The sequence below is a fragment of the Trachypithecus francoisi genome, unplaced genomic scaffold (assembly GCF_009764315.1).
Source record: "Trachypithecus francoisi isolate TF-2019V2 unplaced genomic scaffold, Tfra_2.0 Contig01474, whole genome shotgun sequence".
NCBI lineage: Eukaryota > Metazoa > Chordata > Mammalia > Primates > Cercopithecidae > Trachypithecus > Trachypithecus francoisi.
The window spans coordinates 360486-379677 of record NW_022681435.1 but is presented as its reverse complement, the minus strand read 5'-3'; the positions used below and the strand labels follow the sequence as shown (position 1 = coordinate 379677).

The window sequence follows — 19192 nt, the reverse complement described above, 5'->3', positions numbered from 1 at the left end:
AAAGGAAGAACTTGATGAGTACTATGATGATAGGTATAGAAATTCATCATCTTTTAAGTCAAATGAAGCTTCTCAACTGACCTTATTAATGTATTCCTGTATCTGTCACCTTCATTCTTCATGCCTCCTCTACCCATTCATCCATATTCATTTAACATAAATATCTGGTACAGTACTAAGGTAAACCAAATATACATCAAAGTCTGGCTTGTGGCTAGCCCTGCCCAGATTCATAAATACATCCAGTCCAGAAGACAGCACAGTAGGTTTCTGTTCATCAACACCAGCTCTGTGGTATTCTTCAGAATACTACAGCTGTAGTATTATCATACTCTCCACATTGAATCGGTAGCTCTGAATAACAGTATGGTAAGTTCCTAGGGGCTAAAGGAGGCTGGGGCAAAAAACATGCTAGAAAAGCAGTATTTTAGGGACTGGAAGAATTGAACCTACATTCAGGGTATCAATGTGGAGCTCCTTAAATAATGTGGGAGACCTAATTAATTACAATGTAGAATAGAAAGGAAATGCTTCCAGTTTCAACTGAAATGGTGGCAATGATTCCAAGGAAATGTAAATTGGTACTTTCACATTGTACTTCTGTTACCTAAGGAAATATCACTGACACAGAACAGGCAAACTTTTGGGTAATTTCTTCATCTTTCCTGTTGATTTTTGTACTGTGGAGGTTATGTTTCACAGAATGACCTAGCTGAAAAATCGATTATCGTCTCATACTTTTTCAGTAGATCAATAACACTACTCAATTATGATTCTTTATTATTCAGTGATAGATGTTTTCACTTTTGTATAAAGACCCAAATAAACTGCAGATGGACATACTACCTATATCCCTATTGAAACAGCCAATCAAAATAGTTACTATTAATAGGTTGAAGACTTTGCTGGTTGTTTTTTATTTCAAACAGGGCTGTGACAAAGGACAGATTTTGGTGGCACTGGTATTAGCTTTCTATGTAACATTCAGCTTCCCCTTGTGCAATAGTTTAATAAGATCATTGCCCACTGACACCAGGATGATTTTCCTACACATTCATTTGGCTGATGGAACTCTGATGGCTGTGCTAAAACGGGCATTTGCTATTATTGATTTTTCCTTCCAGGAGTTCAAACTAAATGTTAATAAAGATGGAGATCTGGTGTCAGATGAGGCATCAGGTGAGGCATTTGCACAATAAAACTACTGCAAAGTAGTGATCTGATGCAGACCATACTGTTGGCCTGTTTTATCTGACTTCTCCTTAGCTCTGAAAAGGGTGAAATGCCAAAGCGCCTGGAAGGGGAAATCACCAACTTGTAATTTATCATGGTCTTTAATTGTGAGGATTACATTGTCATTATCATATAGGGGAAGAATTCTGGAGACTCTTCCTTAAACCCGATGCCACAGAGAAACTATTTTTGAATCCCAAATCCTTTTCAGGTGAAAGTTTTAAGTTATTTATTCATTTATTTAATTTTTTGAGATACAGTCTTGCTCTGTTGCCCAGGTTGGAGTGCACTGGTGCGATCTTGGCTCACTGCAACCTCTGCTTCCGGGGTCCAAGTGATTCTCCTGCCTCAGCCTCCCAAGCATCTGAGACTACAGGTGCACACTACCACACCTGGCTAATTTTTGTATCTTTAGTAGAGACGGGGTTTCACTGTGTTGGCCAGGCTGGTCTCGAACTCCTGACCTCAGGTGATCCGCCTGCCTCGGCCCCCCAGAGTGCTGGGTTTACATGTGTGAGCCACCATGCCCAGCCTTAAGTGATATGTTTAAAAATGCAAGTAAGCAAGCGTTTCCAAAGTGCCAACAGAGCAATATGCTGTGTACTGAAAATGTGCTATTTTCAACCTTTTCTTTCACAGAAGAGTCAATAAATCATCACCCTAATAGCAATAATGTCAAGGATGCAGGAGCCTAGGAGAGTCCGAGTTGACACCATTTTAAAATCAACTCTATCTCAAAACTAGTAAGGCACATTTATTGCCAGTCACATGGTCATAAGATATTTATTACCCAGGAAACAATTTAAAGATACCTACAAGGACAAACTCCTACAACAACAGAAAGTCCAGATGTCCCAATACTCATAACAATATATGCTTTCAGGATAATTATAGTTAAGCTTTGATGCATTTACACATTAAAATGTCAGGAATAGTTTTCTTTAAATCAATAAAATGATAAATTTTGTCATGCTGTCAGCCTACCTACATACAGACATAGCTTAGTTTACCTTTACATAGACAAGACCCCTATATAAGAAAAACTTGAAACAAAGACGGTGCGTTCCTCCACTTGCTGTCTGAAGACACGCTACTCTGTAATGGAGGAGCTTTCAATAAACCTCAATTTCTTCTCACTGTACTTTGCAATTTGCCTTGAATTCCTTTCTGCACTAGATCCAAGAACCCTCTCTTGGGGTCTAGATCAAGACTCCTTTTTCTGCTAACAATAACTTATATTCATATAGCTAATATTATTAGTCCATTCTCACACTGCGATAAAGATACTACCTGAGACTGGGAAATTTGTAAAAGAAAGAGATTTAATTGACTCACAGTTTGCCATGGCTGGGGAGGTCTCAGGAAACTTACAATTATGGTAGAAGGTGTAGGGGAAGCAAGGACCTTCTTCACATGGTGGCAGGAGAGAGAACAAGAGAGAAACAAACACTTATAAAACCACCAGATCTCATGAGAATTCGTTCATTATCACGAGAAGAGCATGGTGGAAACTGCCCCCATGATCCAATCACCTCCCACCAGGTCTCTCCCTCAGCACCTAAAGATTACAATTCAAGATGTGATTTAGTGGGGACACAGAGCCAAACCATATCATTAATGCAATTTATAAAGCGTTTTTTAAAACAAGGGCACACATTCAAAAAGAACAGTCCTGTTTAACCCTCATTCTGTAAACAGAGCACCATTTTCTTAGTCTAATCTCTCTAAGTGGAAGTAGAGAATCCATAAACAGTTGGGTCTGCTGGTATAAATATTTATTCTAAACACCAAGTGTGTGAGTGTGTATGGCTCCAGTGGGCTGGAAATTAACTTAGTATTTTATAAAATAGCAAAACTATTGGGTGTGATAAGTGACATAAATTATGCATTGAGATAATTTATGTACAAATTACCAAGCAATTAACGTACACAGGTATCTTTCTTATTTCTTCTGTTGTTCATTACATTGGACGCACCTGTGAAAGCTTATAGACATGTTTTTGTTTTAGGGAAAAATCTAGGTGAAGAAGAAATCAAATAATAAAATAAATAATAAATAATGCATAGAACTGCACTGCCACTTGATTTACACAAGATCAGGCTACTTTACTGTGGCTGCCATTAAAAAGAAAAATCACCATTTTTTTCTCTGGGCTTAATACAATCTGTTTACCACTGAGATGGGTACATTAGATGTGTTATCTGATTTTACCCTCACAGCAAACTTATGTACAGATGAAGAAATAGAAAGTAGAGGAATTAGAATAACTTGCCCAAGGCCAAACAATGATTAACTAGTTAAGCCTGCAGGTTCAACAAGGTACTAGAATACAAGGCATGTAAGAAAAACAGTCCATGAATGTGCTGCTGGTTTCTCACTCAACCTCACTTCTGAGTTTTGTAGGGGCATTGCCACATTCCAATGACTTCCTAAATCCATTGTGTCCAAAATTAAACTCAGAGTTTTTAAAATGATCCCTTTAATCTTGTGACCCCCAAATCTATTTAATATTTCACACGCCTAGACTCCCACATTCAAATTTCTAATTACCTGTGATGGCTCTTCCAAGGTGACACAGGCACCTCAAATCAATGTTAAGCAAATTGATCATTTTCTTCATGCCTGCCTCACCTCCAAAATTCTCAGGCACTAGCACTGCCCTCCATCTAGTCACCCAAGCTAGAACTTGGGGTGTCCTTCCTGACTTTCCCCCTCTATATCACTTCCCCTATCAGTCAGTCACCTCCTTTATATCTCTCTGGAGACAGATACAACAAGTAGACAGCCAAGTGTACAGCTTGGAAAAAGAGACAGACTCCCCAAGGCAGGCAACTATAAATATGCGCTGGTGGAACTCTTCCATGGTGGGATCAATGTCCTGTAGAATGCCTGCCACAGTAGCATCTCTGCTCTCCTGATAAGGGACTTTCATAGACCTCCTGGCTGCTGGGAGGAACACAGAAACTTCTAGGTTGCCTACTGCTCCAGTCAATTGCCTACCTGCCACAGGTAACTTTAAATGTTAAAAATAACAAACAAACCCCAAACAGAAAACCTTTCTTGCTGCTTTCTTAGGACTTTGCTGTTTCACTCCTCAACGCCCCCACCATGTGAATACACTCTCCCACACATTCCCTATTTTATTCAATTTCTTCACAGCTACTCTGATTTGGTAAAGCAGGTGTTTTCTTACTTTACAGCAATGATTCTCAATCTTGTTTACACATGAGAATCACCTGGGGGTTATTTTTAAAATTTATGAGACCTTGGGCCCCACCCCAGAGCAATTAACTCATAATCTTTGAGGTGTGTATTGTTTCATCAGCCTTTAATTAAAGCGCCCCAAATGATTCCAGTTGCTAGCCAGAGTTGAGAGTCACCACCCATAAGATTGAATGAACTGAGGCTATGGCTTAATGTGACAGTGCCCATAAATATGGAAAATTATAAGTTGTCAGCTTACAATTTAAAAATAAATTTTAAAAAAGTGAGCTCACCACCCACTGTGTTCACCACTGCCTCAATTTACATGCAAAGTAAGTACAGAAAAATGCACACCTATATGTCATGAAGTGCTAAATTGAATGACTGCAAGTAGTAATAACTTCTGTGATGGGAAGAACAAGCTCCTTATAACGCCATAATTTGAATCTAAGGGCATGAGCCTGTTGGGGCCACTGAGGACTATGAAACCCCAGCTAGTGTAAATTGTTACTTTGTAGCCCAAGAGAAGTGATAACCAGAGAAATTTTCATTTCAGGAACTGGCTCAGTATTTTCTATAATTTCCTGGCTCAGTGTTTTCTGTAATGACTGTGTCATCTCCTCAACTCCTTTCCCACATCCTCATACATGTGATGCTCAATTTCTTATCGTGCTTCTTTATTCTATGCTTCATCAATTTTCCTGTATCTCTTACATCTTCCTCCACCACCTGGGTAGATTTAACTGCCTAGTCAGTCCTACTTCGGGTATTCTCAGAGAAATACAGTCCATGAATATGCTGCTGGTTTTTTACTCAATCTCACTTCTGAGTTTTGTAGGGGCATTGCTACATTCCAATGACTTCCTAAATTCGTTGTGTCCAAAATAAAACTCAAAAGAGTTTTTCAATGATTCCTTTAATCTGTGACCCCCAAGTCTATTTAATCTCTCAAATGCCCACTCCAACATTCAAATATCTAATTACCTGTGATGGCTCCTCCAAGGATACACAGCCACCTCAAATCAATGTGTCCAAAAGCAAAGTAATCATTTTCTTCGTGCCTATTTCACCTCCAACAGTCTCAGTCACTAGCACTGCCCTCCATCTAGTCAACCAAGCTAGAACTTGGGGTATCTTTCTTGACTTTCCCCCTCTACATCACTTCCCCTTATCAGCGAACCAGTAAGTGCTGCAGACCTCACCTTTTTTATATCTCTGCTACTATCCTCTTCAGCACTCCTATCCCTGCCCTCTCACATGAACTTCTCCAGTGCCCCAAGCTCCTAGTATTGTCTTTCTCAAACCAATTGGCTATACAACTGCCAGGGTGTAAAAGGTAAAGTCCTCTTAACTTCAGTGTCTCTCCAGGGCAGGATAAAGTCCTTTTTCTTGAGGTGGCCATGGGCCTCTCTACAGACTGTCATCTGCCTTATTCTCCACTTACAACTCTCTACTCTCTGCATAGAACTTAATTCCCCAGAAGTAACATTTTGTTTGTTGCGTCTCTCCAACATGCTTTACAACCTGTGCCTGTGGCCTTCTACTTTTTGCTTGGCTTACTCCTGCCCATCACCAAAGACTCATTTCTGTTATATTATCTTCCAGAAAATGGCACCTTGTTTCCATTGACTTACAGGTTCTTTGCTTTTTGAAATATTCTGTGCAATTTTCTATCATTAGATTTATAGCATTGTATTATAATTAATCATTCTTCTCTATAACATGAGTGTCTTGAATTCAGTGAATGTACTCTGCATCCTCAGCACTGAGACAGAGCCTGGCACTCCAAAAATGAATGAATTCCTTCAGTGAACTCAGTATCTGATGCTTCCACAGTACTTACTAACTTCTGTTGGGTTTACTGTGTCCTTCCTCTGCCTCTGCAACTAGATCATTAACTCCTGGAGATCTGTCAAAGGCTGGATCTTTGTTTCTTTAGTGTTAGCCAAATTGACTGACAATGAATAGGTGTGTATCAGTGACAATGAAAAGAAAGGAGGAAAAGAAGGAAGGAAGGGAGGTCCAATTTCTATATAGTTGTTCAGTGCAATTTAAAACTTTAAACATTAAAAATTCAAGTAAAATTTGTAATGTTATCCTTCTCTACTCAAGCAAATAAAAACAAAGATTCCTAACATTTCAAGAGACAGTTATGTCTTCAGATTGCTGACTGTAAATAGAATATTTGTTTTATAATATTCTAGCACTGCATCATTATAAGATTCTGAAAATGATCATTAATTTAAATGATAAAAAATGGAAGGAAGCAGTTCCCTTTACATATATGAATGGATAGAGACAAACTAGAGTGACTAGTGAGGAAAGCTGGAACTTCTGTTGTACATAAATATAGCATGAGTCATTTATCTTTTTAGTTCAAGCACAGAATTGTTGAAATTATGACATTAATTGATGCAAAATCCCAAACATCAATGATGGGCCATTCAATAACAGTAGGTGTATTTAAAAGTTTGTCTCTATAGATTTTTAAACACTAGTTATTTTTAAAATTCCAAAACAAAGAGCATAATTACTAAGAGGTATTAATCCACAGTAAAAATACAGCTAACATTATTAGAGCTTGAGGCAAAAAAAAAAAAACCACCCACCCACCCAAATCCAAAGCCTCTATTTTGCACTTATGAATATTAGAAAAATGTTATTCCTTTCTTCCTTCTGTATTATCTCTCCTTATGTCAAGATAAGTCACTAATAACTGTAGCTTTCTTTGAACTCTCTTATCCTACTCAGTAGCTTTTAAAAAATATAACATTCTATTTAGAAATTTAAAAAAAAACTGTTTTTCAGTTTTCTTTGTAGGTGGAAGTGAAATACAATCTAGAGAATCCCTCTGCAATCTCCCATAATAGAGTTGAGTAGGAGGGTAACTCATTAGGAATTAGCAGATGTCAGCACCTTTTGTAAGGAATTAGGCTCTGTGAGCCAAAACTCCTTTGGCTGAGAATATACCCCAGCAGGTCCTAGAGACTGAGAGTTAGAGTAAGGGATTTGGGTTGGAAGGAAGTTAAGAGATCTCTTTGAGATTGGTGAAGTCAAGCTGCCATTGGGCTCAGAAAATGACTCTCCAAAACCTGGCTCTTCAGTGTGCTGAGTGCTTTAAAAATGTAAAGACCGTAGAAATAAGCCTAAGAACCAAGGTCTCTCTCTGACTTTCCCCTACCTCCCTGTGTTTCAAATCCTCTTTCCAGAATCACTGGGAGGGACTCTGTCTGAAATTTTCTTATCTAAGGAAGATTCTTTCTAAAGAAATCCAATTGTCTTAAGGCCCCCTCCCTAGAAACCCCATCAAATAACCAGGAAGGATCACACCAAGGAAGAAGAAAAGAGACTGGGAGTCATCACCATGCCCAGACAGTCTTCTCATCTATTCTTCTAAGGGCAGCTCCCAGAGGTTACCTGGGGAACTTTACCTGCATAATAAGACAACCTGTGTTCTGCCCCTCACCTTCCATAATTTGTTCCATCCATCTTCCAAAGAGAATAGTTTACAAAATTATATCTGCCTCCTGGGTCTGTACACCTTTCTTCTACGAAGAGCATATGTGAACCTCAACCATTTAGCTCCTCTTTGAGTTTCATACTTTGGGTATGGCGTCTGTGTCCATATACACATTAAAATAAATGCTGTTTGCTTTTTTCCCCTATTAATCTGTCTTTTGTCAGTTCATTTTCAGTGAACCTATAAAGGACAGAGGGGAAGCTTTCCTTTGACCCCATCACCACTGTTTGTGAAAATGTGATGTCTATGCATCTGTGTCAGAATCACCTGAGTTACTCGTTAAACATGTAAATTTGTGCCTCAACCTAGGTTGGGTCCATCTATCTGCATTTTACCAGCCTCTCCAGGGGACTCATAGTCCCACTATAGTCTGAGACCATGTTTTAAGCCATACACAAAATATCTGTAACTACTGCCTTTTTTCACACTTAAGAGGACCACATTGTTTTAGGGAGAGTTTTAAATCAATGTAAACTTAAGCAACTCATTTGGAAATGTTTGTACTTTATTAATAAGAAATTATTTGTGACATATGTCATAGTGAATCCCAGCATGTTAAGGCATAGAAGTGAGAACTGCTGTGAGGTTCTGGGAGAATTGATCTCATCAAATTCCGACAATAATCATTCTGACTTTTCTAGAGAGCACTCCAAAGTCCCTTTAGTGCTTATATCTTTATCACACCATCCTCACAGGAAATGTGTAAATTCTTAAGAGAACTCAAATTATTTCGTAGATATAATGAAATATTATAATTTTAAATAGAATAGGATCAACCACTGAGAAAGTCTTTTGTTTTTGCTTTGTTTTTTGTTTTTGAGGCAGGATCCACTCTATTGCCCTGGTCGGAGTGCAGTGGCACCATCTCAGCTCACTGCAACCTTCGCCTCCCTGGGCTCAAGTGATCCTCCCAGCTTAGCCTCCCAGGTAGTTGGGACAACAGGTGTGCATCATCAAGCATGGCTAGTTTTTGTATTTTTTGTAAAGATGGGGTTTTACTATGTTGTCCAGGCTGGTCTCAAACTCCTGGGTTCAAGCAACCTGCCTTCCTTGGTTTCCCAAAGTGCCGGGACTATAAGCTTGAGCCACCGTGCCCAGCCGAGAAACTTTTAATAAAGTCTTTATGCACAAAAGTCTTTATGCATAAAGTCTTTATGAGAATATAAAATACGTGAGCTGCAAAGTCTAATTACACAATTTAATAACTAACATTGGCTCTGAAACCCATGCATATTTTGGAATATCATAATTATTTGGTAGGCAAAGTGTGAGAAGCAAAAGAATTTAAATGAACTCATATACATGCATGTGGGCACATACACACAAACACATGTGCACTGAAATGTCAAGACCTATTATTCAGATTTTGTTTAAAAGTCTTCTCACATTCCTCAGACTGAATTATCCACTGTGGTCATTCGTTAAGCCTCACCAGCCATCTTTCTCAATTTACAACTCTCATTCATGACAAAATGGCATTGGTCTTACCCAGGTTTTTATTTTTGTTTAAATCTATTTAATACTAAAACAAAGCCAATGTACTAAAAGGACTTGTTAGTTTATCCGTGTCATTTGGAAGTAGACCACAGATATTAACAATCACTATTATATTAACTAGGATTCTTCTATAAGATAATATGGAGAGTGAGACATTGAGCTGTCAAATTTTCATTATCAGGAGGGGACAGAAAAAGTTATACAAGATAGAGTTCTTCTTTCACAAGCGAAAATGAAGGCAGTTGAGGAGAAACTTGAGGCTACATAGGATTGGAGATTGTGGGGAGGAGGTGCTACTCTATGGAGAGTAGGCTAGGGTATAACAAAGCCAAACATAAAAATCCTGTCTTGGTCTTGCTTGGTGAAACTTTACAAAAGAATCTGAAGCAGATACACAGGTTTTAGATACATAGAGACTGATTTTATTTTACTTACAGGAAAACATTAAATCTCTGTACTGTTTTTCTTCACAATCAGGAAGCATATTCTCATCATATCCCCTAAGCCAGAATTCTTAGATAAAGGTTGGTTTGTGTTATATAATTTAGTGTGTTACTTGAGGCAAAATCATTATGAAATGTAAGTGTACAAAAAGAGAAATGGGGATTGAGTATAATAAGAAACCTTACGCATTAAGTACTTAACACATGCCAGCCATTTTGCTAAGTGCTTTACGTATACTGATTGTGTTTCCATCATAATTCTGTGATGAAGGCACTATTATTCTCTCAATTTGTTGGATGACAAAACAAAGGCTAATTAAAGTAAAGAAGGATAGCAGGTAGGTACTGAAGCCAGAATCTGCATCAAAGCTGATTTATTCCAGCCTCTCTATCTTAATAGCAAGCTTGAATGCCTCAAAAGACGAAAAGAGTGTTAACTACATAAAAACAATTAGTTGTAAGATTCTTATATCTACAAGCATCTCTGATCTGTATAAAATAAGGCCAAATTTGTTTTTCAAAAACCCTTGCAATATTTCAGGAAACTTTTCATGGAATAAAGTATGACCCATATAGCCATAATTCAAAACAAGTCTTTAAAGATTATTGACACCACTGAGGGCTCAGGTCTTATCACAAATCCTCCCAATAGCAGTAACATGCTTACCATCCAGAAACCACAGTCAACCTCATGATTTTTGTCTCATCCAATTAGCAATTAGGAGTCTTACCTCATACCTGAGACCTAACCTATGGATATTCTTGCCATCTGATGACACTGGCGTAATCTTTAAGTTTTTCTTCAGTTGTGGACTATTTCATTTTTAGAGGGAGTCCCTACTAATTTCAGTCTTCTCAAACAAAGACTAAAACTTGTCAGTGGACCTCCTTGTCCACGTGCATCTCCTTGAAGCCTCATCTCATATATCAATATCTTGTGGCATGCTTCCCCCATATAGAGTGAGACCGCCTCCCTTCTCTAAGTTTTCATAGTATCCTACACATCTGTATCCTGTGGTTGGCATCGCTCTTCTATGTAGCTGTATATTAGTTGCTATTTCATCAACCAGACTGCAGTATCCACCTTTGTATCTATCTTGGCCAGCATGGTAGCTAATAAATATCCATAAATATTTATGAATACATATCCCAATAAATATTTATAAATACTGATTGACAGTGTGAATGCTTCTAATGACTATTTTAAAAATACTTTTTTGCTTTTATTATTATTAATATTTTTAGAAACTGATGGTTGTTTTCCATCAAGCTTATTTCCATCTTGCTTTAGAGTCTGTGGAAGAACAGCTTAAGATCTCTCAGTGGTTGTTTCTACCCATCTGGTGGCCTGAGCAGTCAAGTTGCAGACTAGGCTTCTGTGGCAGGCCAAGAGCTCCAGTCTTGAGTAGGGAACTGCTGAGTGGGCCCAGGGGTATCTGCAGGCTGAGTAGCACTGAACTCAAGAGATGCAGCAGTCTAGTTACCCTGAAATTCCTCCTGGGAATTTCAGCCACAGCCTGCTCTTCCTATTCAATCTCTTCAGGATCCCTGTAGAAGTAGCGATCAGGCATGACCTCCCATGGGCATTTATGGGAGATGATGCCATGCTTATGCAGAACTTCCCAGGCTGGCATCCACCATGTCAGGCCCAGTGAGGGGCCTCTCATCGTTACATGGGATGACAATGTCCACACAGCAAAGAGGAGAACCTGTGTGACCCAGAACAATGGTAGGCAGGTTAGTTTAAGATGCTTCTGTGAGAAACTGGGATCAGTAACCACCAGCAGTCACGGCTCCTGGAAGGCTGCCTGGATCTGGTGCAGGAAGGTTCCAGGAGTGAAGTGGCCAGCAATAGGAGTAACTCAAGTGGTAGCAGCAAACTTCAGCACAGCCCACTTGCCAGTGTTCCTGGAGAATATGACACAGACATCAGCAGGACTTTCAACAGTGATGATGGCATGAGCCACCAGCAGAAGCCTCTCCCAGGTCCTCTTCAGATTTAGGATGCAGATGTCATCACTTTTCCTTTTGCAGATGTACTGTTCCATTTGGAAATCAAGCTTGGTGCCACCCAAGTGAGTTCCTGCTGCAAGAAATTTGAGGACATCCTCCTCTTTCATGTTCAGGACATCACAGGCTCTGGCCATTGTAAAAGTTTCCCTTTAAGTTCTGAGGGGAATTCAGAATAATGCCATATGGACCCTCTCTGGGTAAATGGAAAGGCTATTATTATTTTTAATTGACACATAATTACTGTACATAATTATGGAGTATATTGTGATAGTTCAATACATGTATACAATGTGTACATGTAATGATCAAATAAGAATAATTATCATATCCATTACCCCAAACATTTGTGATTTGTGTGTCTGTGATGAAAAGAACGTTTTCTGAAATATTTTTCTTCCTCAGATAGCCTTGGGCCTGACCCTCTCTACATTCTCCTTCAAAAAGAAACAAGTTATTGGGTCTAGATTGCTAATGATGAGATATAGTCACCTACTGTCTAAGCCTCAAAATGCTAGAATATCAGTAGAGTCCAAATCTTAAAGGAAAATAAAAACAGGTTTCTATCTTCTCTTAGAAGATTTCTTTATCACATTTTGAAATAAAAATAAATAACTAGAACTTAATCCTAAAATGAGACATGAAAGGTAGAAGAAATATTAAAGATCCAAATCTGCTAATCATTTTGTCTCAGTCCAGTATGAGCTACCTAAGAGATGTACAAGTAGCCATGGCTCACACACTTTCCAATGAATGAAATCAATCTATCTTCTTAATATAACATTTATTCACTGTCTATTTTAATTAGATTAGTACAATGGTAAAAAGCACAGATTCAGGCAAATTCCTTGGCCCAAATTCTCTTGAGGGATGATTGCTGGATATAAATTACATCAGAATCACCCCTCTAAGCCCTAGTTTTCACCACTAACATCCCTTGTCTGGACTGTGATGTGGTATCTCTGTAACTGGTCTGTGTTTCTCCCTGGCTCCCTTACAGTCAATTTCCTAAGAGCCCTCAAGTGAACTGTTAACATGTGTCAGTGCATGTCTCTCATCTGTCCCACCTCTTCAAGGGTTTCCCATCTCACTGGGCATAAAGGCCACAGTTCTATCAAGGATCTATAAGCTGATTCACTCTGTCCTCTCTGGCTCTTTGTTGTGTATCTGATCTCACCTCCTATTACTCTCCCCTCTCCCTCTTTATTCTAGCCATATGTACCTTCTTGCTCTTCCTGGAATGTGACAAACACACTGCTACGCAAGGACCAGACATCCACCAATCATCATTCTCTCTGCCTTAGGTGCTCTTTCCCGCATTTATTGTCTGAATGGCTCATTCCCTCACTAAACTCAGGACTCTGCCTAAGTTCCACACGGACTGAGTTTTCTTCCCTCATGATTCAATGAAAACCAGCTCCTACTCTCTTGGCCCTTGATCTTCATTAATTATTCACATCTGACATATTATAGATGAATTTCCATATTTGCATTGTACTGTCCGGAGCTCCAAGATAACAGGAACTCTATTATCAGCCCCAGAAGAGGATCTGATTCATAGTAGGAACTCAATAAATATGGGCTGAATGAATAATAGAATATTGCCACAAAAGAGCTTCTAATTCAGTTATGTTAATATAGTGACATAAAATGTTGAAAACTACAGTATGTAAAAGCTAAATAGCACAATAGCTGAATGAGATGCTGCAGAGTAGTATGGAATTAAGGGCCAGATACACAATAATTGGCTTAGGCAATAAGAGTGGGTGTCCAAGAAAGCTTGAGATTATGTTATATAGGACCAGGAAGAAAAGCGATTTTCTCTGTTTCTATCTAGGCTTGAAAATCTTGTTCCAAATTGGAAGACACACTTCTGAGGATTGCCAGCAACTTCTGCAGGCTTCCAAAAGTAGTACATGGTCTGGTAATTCTGCCAAAAGCTGACCTCACAGGGTGAATTGACATAGATGCAAAATTTGCAAGGCTTTCCTGCACAATTTAGGAGGCATGAGCCCTATTATCAAGGTCCTGGGATATGGCCAACATCCATAGAGGAAAGCACAGTGTTATGCAACTGGAAGCTTTTGGTCTTCATATGCAAGTGGGCAGCATCCTCCTTGTGGTTAGACTCCAGGGATTTGCTGTTTTCTTTCTCACAATCTAGAAACATAGAAAATTTGGAAGCCAGACTGCCTTACACCTACTACTCAGCTGTCTTCAGGGCACTTGTTCTCATAATTACTTGCTTTATACTCAGAAAATGCAAATAAACTTGATTATCAGCAGAGGCAAAACACAGAAATGAAGGCCAATCTATTGCAGACATAATAAATGTATTCTTAGTAAATAAATTATGAATGATTTAAATAACCTTATACTTTATGATATTTGTATCACTGACCCCAACTTCCTCCTGCCTTCCGTTCTGATAGATTTAAGTAACATCATATACATGTACTTTTAGGTTATTGAAAAACAAGCCAGGATGCTTACAAACTCAGAAAGATGAAACTGCTTCCAGGCAATTTAGTCACCAAATAAACTGCATGTACAATAACGACTTCAACACTGTGCTCCACCCACCATTACGACTGCCAGAAAGGTCTCTCCTATAAATTTCCTGAAGGACAGTGTTTCAAGAAGCTTACAGTTTCCTCCAGGATGACAATTAAGTCACCTTGCAAACAATTGCCTTAAAGACCTTCTCCTGGTCATTTGTCCTAATCAGAAAAATAAGACTGCTTTAGATTCTCTTTCCCTTTCAAGCTTTGCATATGAAAACATTCACTCCTCTATTAAAAGCTGCATTAACTTTTATGCTGAAATATACTTTGATTTGTAGCACAAGCCTTCAGGCTAAAACAAACCCCTTAAGACTGATTTTGCCAGAAGGTAGAATGTCAGAATCCTCAGAGCTTGTTTTCACAAGTATTTAACTCTAGATTTTGTCTTCAGACATTATAGAGGCCTTGACTTTTTACCTACTGTCACCTTCTGTCTCTAGGCAAAAGGAGAACTAAGCCATTGCCAGCAGGTAGGTCACTTTTTACTTAAATAAAGCTTAGAGGCCAGGTACAGTGGCTTACCCCTATAATCCCAGCACTTTGGGAGGTGGAGGTGGGTGGGCTACTTGAGCCCAGAGTTCGAGACTAGCCTGGGCAACATGGCAAGACCCTGTCTCTACAAAAAATACAAACAAACAAACAAAAAATTAGCTGGGCATGGTGGTGCATGCCTGTAGTCCCAGCTACTTGGGAGGCTGGGGTGGGAGGATGGCTTGAGCCCAAGAGTCAGAGGTTGCAGTGAGCTGAGATTATACCTCTGCACTCCAACCTGTGCAACACAGCAAGGCCTTGTCTTAAGAAAAGAAGAAAAAAAGAGCTTAGAGTTCTTGGTTCAGCAGCACAGTACCTAAGATTGGAATGATTCTTAGTGGCTTCTCATGGCCACTATATTTCTTAAAAGCCAGATGCACAACAGTGAGCTTAGTACACTAACTTTTGTGTGACAAAAGGTAGGAAAGGATTATACATTTATCTTTTACTGTATTGGCAAAAGGAAACCCTGAATAGGTAATAAACCTCTTTAGCTTTAAGGAACAGGGCTGTGGGTGACATGGGGGGATGGGCAGAGGAATGTAGGTGAGTGTTCTAATGTAGTTCTTTTGTACTTTTCAAGTTTTGAATTATTAATTAAAAATTTAAAGGGTCCCATAGGGAGATAAGGTCTTAGTTACATTTAACTGTATTTTGCCTTATCTTTGAAAATTATTGTGATACCACTTGCCCCTTAGGTTTTGTATGCCAGGGACATTATTTAGTATCCGTGACTTCCAGAATAAATGCTTCTTATGAAAGTAGGTTATTAGATTATCATCATGACCAAAAACCTAGGTAGAGTTTATTGAAAATGAAGACCAAGTTTTAGTCTTGTCATATGTTTTCATCAATTTCTCAGCCTCCTTTCTTCTGTTAATAAAAATGCACTAGCAATAAAATCTCCTCAGTTCATTCTTTATATTATCTATCTGTCTATCTATCATCTATCTCTATGTATCATCTGTCTATCTATCTATCTATCTATCTATCTATCTATCTATCTATCTGTCTGTCTATGTCTATCTATCTATCACTTAGTGAGAGCCTGCTATATACTGGCTTATATATCTCAAGATTTACATTTTACAAATGAAGAAAACTGTGGCTCAGAATATTTAAGAGACTTGCCAAAGTTGCTAATCCAGCATGCATACCTAGCTCTAATTAATTAGAAAGCTCTCACTGTGCCAACAGGACCACTTTAGCCACTGCCTGGTCATGATTCTACTTGAGAGAAGGTGATACGTTGACTAGAGACATTCCACTATCAAGCTGTGGAAACTCAGGCAGGCATCCTATAAATAAAACACTGGAAAGAAGGTACTCATTTCCTTTCTTCTTCTAATATCCAGATGAGTTATGCTACATTTCTCTCTTTAATAAAAATAGGTTCTAGAAATTTGTGTTAGAAAAATGGTCTGAATACTAAAATATTTATTCAACGTAAGGATAGCAAGAATGACTTATTTCCTTCATATCCCTGAGGCTCTATAACTCTTTCTATTTAGATATCTAAGGGGTTAGGAGGACAATGTCTGAGAATTGTTTCATTATCTGGGGGATTAGCTAATAGAAAACATAAGATACAATCATTCTTTTTTTTTTTTTTTTTTTTTTTGAGACGGAGTCTTGCTCTGTCGCCCGGGCTGGAGTGCAGTGGCCGGATCTCAGCTCACTGCAAGCTCCGCCTCCCGAGCTTCTCCGCCATTCTCCTGCCTCAGCCTCCCGAGTAGCTGGGACTACAGGCGCCCGCCACCTCGCCCGGCTAGTTTTTTTTTTTTGTATTTTTTAGGAGAGACGGGGTTTCACCGTGTTCGCCAGGATGGTCTCGATCTCCTGACCTCGTGATTCGCCCGTCTCGGCCTCCCACAGTGCTGGGATTACAGGCTTGAGCCACCGCGCCCGGCCTATACAATCATTCTTATAGAAAGGTCCTTAATATTACTGCCTTATGCAGAATCAATCAAGTAACTGAATTTTAATAATTGTAGCCTTGAGATGAATTCTTCCTCTGTGAACTTGTCACCAGATCATGAAAAAACCATAAAAGACAATAATAGGTAAGTGGGACTATATCAAATTAAGCTGTTATGAAAATAAAGAGGCAAGCTACAGAACGAGAGAAGAATACATTTGCAATACGTATATCTTACAAATAATTTGTATCCAGAATATATAGATAACTCTTACACATCTACATGGGCAAATTATTTGAGTAGACATTTCTCAAAAGAAGACATATGCATGCCTAATAAGCTCGCATAAAGATACTGAATACCATTAGGCCTTCGAAGAAATGCAGATTAATCATAATGAGTTACCACTACATACCCACTAGAAGGATTAAACTTAAAAATATTAAGAATATGAAATGTTGATGAGAATGTGGAGAAACTATTTGTACTGGAGAAAGTAAAATGCAACAATCACTTCGGAATACAATTTGGCAACTTCTTACAAAGCTAAATGTACACTTAGCATGTGACTCAGCCATTCCACTCTTAGGTATTTATCAAGAGAAATAAAAATATGCCACACAAAGATTTGAAGATCAAAGGTCATAGCAACTTTATTCATAGTAGCAAAGAAAGAAGGAAAGAAAGAAAGAAAGAACGAACGAACGAAAGAAAGAAAGAAAGAAAGAAAGAAAGAAAGAAGAAAGAAAGAAAAAGAAAGAAAGAAAGAAAAATTAAGTGTACATCAACAGGAAAAATTGATTTTAGAAAGGTAGTGTTTCTGTATTTCTTTTTCTTTTTTTTTTTTTTTTTTTTGAGACAGAGCTTCGCTCTCGTTGCCCAGGTTGGAGTGCAATGGCGCCATCTCAGCTCACTGCAACCTCTGCCTCCCAGGTTCAAGTAATTCTCGTGCCTCAGCCTCCCGAGTAGATGGGATTACAGGTGCCCGCCACCATGACTGGTTAACTTTTTGTATTTTTAGTAGAGATGAGGTTTCACCATGTTGCCAGGCTGGTCTCTAACTCCTGACATCAGGTGATCCACCTGCCTCAGCCTCCCAAAGTATTGGGATTACAGGCATGAGCCACCGTACCTGGCCAAAAGGTAGTATTTCTATATGGTGGAATACTATTGAAAACTAGTAAATTAAAATGAAACAAAACACATGACACCGAGTGAAAGCAGACATATAAAAAAGAGTACATATTGTATGATCCATTTATATGTAATTCCAGAGAAGGCAAATCAACTTATAGTGACAAATAGCATATTAAAGGCAGCCCAAGATGAGGGTTGACTGCAAAGAAGCATCAGGGAAATTTGGGGGGTGATAATATTCTCTATCTTGAAGACACCCATGGTTGCACAGAGATACACATTTTTCAAGACTCATTGAGTTTACAATTAAAATAAGTGAGGCTTATTTTAGGTAAAGTATATTACAACAAAACTGTTTTATGAAAAACATTCAGGTAAGTTTTGTTCCACAACTAGCAAAAGGTACAGATTAAATTAAAAAACAGATGAATGTGGTTATGTTCTAAAAAGGGATTTAAGGTAGAGGTACATTATGGAAAAATCTGATTGCAATGCCTGGGATATGATAGGTCTATTAGTCCGTTTTCACACTGCTATAAAGAACTTCCCCGGGACTGGGTAATTTATAAAGAAAGAGGCTTAATTGACTCAGAGTTCTGCATGGCTAGGGAAGCCTCAGGAAACTTACAATCATGGCGGAAGGGGAATCAGGCATGTTTTACATGGCAGCAGGTGAGAGAGAGAGCAGGAGAGGAAACTGTCACTTATAAAACTATCAGATCTCACGAGAACTCATTTACTGTCACAAGAACAGCATGGGGGAAACCACCCCCATGATCCAATCACCTCTCACAAGATCCCTCCCTCAATATGTGGGGATTATGGGGATTACAATTTGAGATGAGATTTGGGTGGGGACACAGAGCCCAACCATATCAATAGGTGATCAACAAATATTCATTTCCTCCTCTTTTCCAGTTCTTCTTATGTGGAAAATGTAAGCAATGTATTCAAAGGCAGTCAGCTATAAAATAAGTAATGAGAAATATATGCAGAAAGACAAGTTTATGACTCAGTGGTTAGTCATCTAAGAACAGAGGAGTGTGGTATAATATGTAAGCTCTTCTCTCTTATAAACCTGTGATTTGTAAGACGCTTTCTCTTTACCTTGCAAAGTCTGGCATCTCTCACTT

The 19192-nt window shown here is 38.8% G+C and overlaps 1 protein-coding gene and 1 pseudogene across 1 annotated transcript in view; both read right to left on the bottom strand.

The window, feature by feature from the left end:
- The window catches only part of RAB27B (RAB27B, member RAS oncogene family), a 190977-nt gene that overhangs the window by 151367 nt on the left and 20418 nt on the right, over positions 1-19192 (bottom strand). The gene's annotated exons all lie outside the window — the stretch shown is intronic.
- Positions 11375-12045, bottom strand: LOC117098730 (annotated as a pseudogene).